Source organism: Euphorbia lathyris, chromosome 2 (genome assembly GCF_963576675.1).
Source record: "Euphorbia lathyris chromosome 2, ddEupLath1.1, whole genome shotgun sequence".
Classification (NCBI taxonomy): Eukaryota; Viridiplantae; Streptophyta; class Magnoliopsida; order Malpighiales; family Euphorbiaceae; genus Euphorbia; species Euphorbia lathyris.
Genome location: NC_088911.1, coordinates 58,690,203 through 58,695,368, shown reverse-complemented (window position 1 = coordinate 58,695,368; position 5,166 = coordinate 58,690,203). Strand labels below are relative to the sequence as shown.

Genomic DNA, 5,166 nt, shown 5'->3' with positions numbered 1-5,166 from the left:
ACCTCATCCTTACAAAATGGGGGTTTAAATACATCCCCCTAAAGATAAGAAAAGGACAAGGACTACCCCTACTAGGGTTACAATGAGGTTAACAACAAAAGGGTAAAATAGGTAATACGCCCCAACAATCAGTACAAAGGTACAGGTACGGAGCGTCAGGGTTGTTGGTGAATTCCTTCGGGAGGAAGTAAACCTGGAGATCCGCCCAGGAGTAGCTTGAACATCCTCCCCTGGTCAGATGTTGATACGCCTCCTTGTGTACTCCTTGATCCGCCCCGCTCGTATGTCCTGGGGATCCGCCCTCCTAGGTACAACCTCCGTGGGATGTGATGTCTGAGGATCCGCCAGAGCGCGCGTGATCAGTGATCTCAGTTAGGATGCCCGCATCATTCTCTCCTTCTTTAAAAGATCTCGGCACTGATTCATCCTTGTTGAACTCCAAAGGACCATCCGGCTTCCACGGGCTAAGGTCACGGATGTTGAACGCTGGTGAGATTTTACCAAGCCAATTCGGCAATGCTATATGATAGGCATTGGCATTGACCTTCTTGGTGACCTTATATGGCCCGTATTTCCTAGGCCGAAGCTTGCTGCTTAGGGCATTGGCGAGTCTCTCTTTGCCCAAATATACCATAACCTCATCCCCAACTTCAAACTGTAGGTCCCTGCGGTGCTCATCCGCCTTAGCCTTTAATTTCTGATTTCTCTCCTCGAGAGTCTCTTTCACCTCTTGGTGCATCTGTACATAATCCTTAGCCAGCTGGTTGGCAGTCACGTTTCCTTTAGGAAGGTGGGCTATATCAAGGACGTGATTCGGGGTCTTCGTGTATACCACCTCAAATGGGGATCTCCCGGTTCCCGAATGTACAGAGCCGTTGTAGGCGAACTCAGCTTGGGCTAAAACCACATCCCACATCCTGGGCTTATCCTTACATTTGTTGCGCAGTAAGTTTCTCAAAGTTATATTGACCACCTCTGTCTGCCCGTCTGTTTGAGGGTGGGCGGTGGTACTAAACTTCAGAGACGTATTAAACAGAGCCCACAACGTCCGCCAGAAGTGACTGAGGAACTTCGTATCACGATCCGAGATAATGCTCTTAGGTACGCCATGTAGCCTGACAATCTCCTTGAAGAATAGCTTAGCAGTCGCTGAGGCATCATTAGTCTTGCGATATGGTATGAAGTGGGCCATCTTTGAAAACCGATCAACCACGACAAAGATGGAATCCATGCCTCTCTGAGTTCTGGGTAACCCTAGGACAAAATCCATGGACAGATCCTCCTATATGGTTTCTGGTACAGGCAAGGGTATCTGCAAGCCAGCATTTGCAGTGCGTCCCTTGGCGGTCTGGCAAATATAGCATCGTTCTACTAAGTAGGCAACATCTCTCCTCATCTTAGGCCAGAAATAACGGGAACTCACTGCTTCATATGTCTTGTCTGTTAAGCCCAAAATATACCTAAAATACCATCAATAATTACATCAATATTGCTACGAATTTATGCTATTTATACCTATTTAGAATGCTTTTACTCTCGAATATGTTTCTTTCATGCAAGGTACATAAATATTTGGTAAAATCCAAATAGGAGTAAATAGAGCTCAAAAATAGAAGAAAAGCCCTACAAAAGGAGTCGAAGACGACGAAAATTAATAACGCCAAGTCGAGGACACGAACGAGAGCTGAAAAACGAAAAAAAAGCTCCGTGCCGCGACCGCGGCTTCCCCTTTTCACGGTCGCGACACGCGTCGCCAGTCACTTTTCCCCTTCGTCCGAAGTACAATTGATGCTCCCTCATTCTCGGTAGTGAATTTGATAAATCTCGGTACGAGCAGGAGATTTAGAAGCCTAGTTACACACTTTCGTTTTCGACGGAACGCGATCATTCGGGTGGATAAGAACGTTCCTTCACAAGGTATACGTCCCTTCACAAGGTATACGTCCCTTCACAAGGTATACGACTCTCCACAACGGATACGTCTTTTCGCAACGGACACGACACTTCGATCAAGACTCTTCAACATCTATAAATAAAGAGTTGATGGAGAGTTGATGAGAGAATAATGACATATAATGATATATGTGTAGAAGAAAGAGATTAGTGTAGAATTTATGCAGAAATTCTGAATCAAGTGATTCAGAAGTTAGATTTAGATTCTGTAAAAAGCAATATGATGTACACACATTGTTTACAAATTAATAACAAATTCAGTAGCGTTTAAACATTGTTCTAATTTAGTTTTCATTTTGGTAGTAGACCGACCCAGTCTCTATTACGAAGATTCAACGAGAAGATTGAGTAGAGGATTCGCCCCTGAGCCTGACAAACTCGAACGAAACCCAAGGAAAGGATTGACAACCCGTTTACTTGCACGCCGTCGAAGAATTCAATGCTCCATGTTCTCTGTAAACTTGTATCAATTTATATTTCATCTAATAAAGTCCGTTCTATTCGATAGATTTTTATGCAGCACTTTGGTAAATGAGCCGAAGTGGATTGATGCTGGTGTTTTCATTAAAACGTATTTAATTCAAATCTTTACAAGGAAACTTTGTTGAACACTTAGGCAAATTATTATCTCGAAAGAGTTTTAATTTGATTAAGGGCAACTATCCCGAAAGGGTTTTGTCGCGTTCAAAGCCAATTAATTAGAGGTTCCGTCATTTATTTCATCTTTATAATTCGTACAAAGTTTAAAGTTGTTTCTTTGCTTAATGCAAACAAATATACCTATTTACTTTTCTAAAGTACTAAAACGTTCCTGTTTTGCAAATTCAATCTTAAATCAGATATTTTCTAACATCTTCATACTCTAATCTAATTCTTATTCTAGCTATTTCAAAACCAAAACCGATTAAACGATTTTTCCATATCATAAACCTAAAAGTAAATTTAACCGATTATAAATAAGTTTTGTTTAAAAAAGCGTTCCTTGTGGGATCGATATCTTTTATTACTACAAGCGTATACCGTGCACTTGCGGAAATCGCTCAACAAGTTTTTGGCGCTGTTGCCGGGGACACGCCAAAATTTTTGACAAAATTTTAAATTTTTCGTGTTTTATTACGAATCTAGGTTTATTCATACTTATTCAAACTTTTATATTTTTACTTATTTTCAATTACTAACTTATTTATTTTTCAAGTTCTGTTTTGTAGGTAGTTTCGGTTCGTGCGAAATTTCAAGTTCATACGCAGTTCTCGAAGTTCGGGCACGTCACCAGATCCTATTGACCCAGAAATTGAAAAAACTCTTAAAAAGAACAAGAGAGAAAAGAAAAAGAAAAACCAAACCCCAATAAAAACTAAAATTACCGAGCCAGAAGTAATGGCCACACTTATGGATTACGCTAGGCCAGGAGTGGCCGGTGTAACAAACAGTATAGTTAGACCCCAAATCAATGCAAATCAATTTGAAATTAAGTCTGCGTTGCTTAACATGTTGCAAAATAATGTAACGTTTTACGGGTTACCTAACGAAAATCCTAATACCCATTTGACAAATTTCTTAGAAATTTGTGACACTTTTAAAATTACTGATGTAACTACAGAAGCAATCAAACTTCGCCTTTTTCCTTTTACTTTGAAGGATCGAGCCAAAGAATGGTTAACTTCTATGCCAGCCGCATCAATTGAGACTTGGGAGCAATTAGCCCAAGCATTTTTATCAAAAATTTTCCCTTTAGCAAAAACCGCAAGAGTCATTAAAGAGTTAACATCTTTTTCTCAAAACGATAATGAAACTCTTTATGAGGCTTGGGAACGTTTTAAAGAACTTCAACATTTATGCCCACACCACCAATTGCCCGCTGAACTTTTAATGCAAACATTTTACAATGGACTAAATCCTACAACTAGAGGTTCATTGGACGCTATGTCTGGAGGGTTATTCATGAAGAAAACATCTGCCCAAGCAAGAGAACTTTTGGAGGAAATGGCAATCAACAGCAGTATGTGGCCCGCGGAATGTGGACACCTACCATCAGCGAAACCATCATCCTCTACAACATCATCAGTTAAAGGTATAGTGAATCTTGATCCAGTAGCGATGTTGCAAGCCCAATTTTCTGCCTTGTCGCACAAAATTGATAGGTTTATGGCACCGTGTGATCCTAATGGTCAACCAATCCGAACGGATGTGGATTACGAAGGTATGAGTGAAATTGAACAGGTAAATTTTGTCCAAGGCCAAAACCAAACTAATAATCCTTATTCCAATACATATAATCCTGGATGGAGAAATCATCCTAACTTTAACTGGAGAGATAATAACAATAATAATGTTAATGCTAATCAAAATCGTACTACTAATTATCAAAATCAATCAAGAGATACGATTAGCACCTTATCTTCTAAAATCGACAAATTCATTGATGCGATGAGCGGAAAAATAAGTAACCACGACGATGATTTTAAACGGATCGAGAATAAATTCGATCAGCTTATTAAAAACCAATCATCTAGCATCCATAATTTGGAGATTCAAATTGGACAACTCGCTAAATCGATTCCATCCCGCAAAGAGGGAAGTCTTCCAAGCCATGCGGAAGAAAATCCAAAAGAGCATGTTAAGGCTATCACTCTTCGTTCAGGGAAAAATTACTTAGGTCCGGAAATGCCCAGAAATTCGACTTTACCTGGAACTGATTTACCAAAGCCCAAAGAAGATACGTTAAATCAAAAAGATGCACCGATTGACTCTAGTACAAAAACTTTTGTTCCCAAACCACCTTTTCCACACAAAGTCCGCAACAAGGACTATGATAAACAACTTTTAACATTTTTAGACAAACTTAAGAATTTGCATATTAATTTAACGTTTATGGATGCGATTACGCAAATTCCCAATTATGGTAAATTCCTCAAAGATTTAATTTCAAAGAAAATCAGTTGGGAAGGAATTTCATCCATTTCACTAACTGAAGATTGCAGTTCGATTGTGTCAAGCAATTTGCCCATAAAACTCAAAGATCCCGGATGTTTTACCATTCCGTGTAAATTGGGAGATATAGAATTCCCCAGTTGTCTTTGTGATTTAGGAGCAAGCATTAACTTGATGCCATTATCTATATTTAATAAGTTAGGTTTAGAAGAAGACATCAAACGTACCAACATGGTTTTACAATTAGCGGATCAAACCACTAAAAGACTATACGGTATAATT

General features: G+C 39.5%; 1 non-coding gene across 1 annotated transcript; it reads right to left on the bottom strand.

Moving 5' to 3' along the window:
- Positions 1-3,699: 3,699 nt before the first annotated feature.
- LOC136221041 (small nucleolar RNA R71) lies at positions 3,700-3,806 on the bottom strand. The gene has a single exon (XR_010684833.1). It is a non-coding gene; the product is annotated as a small nucleolar RNA R71 (small nucleolar RNA).
- Positions 3,807-5,166: the final 1,360 nt, after the last annotated feature.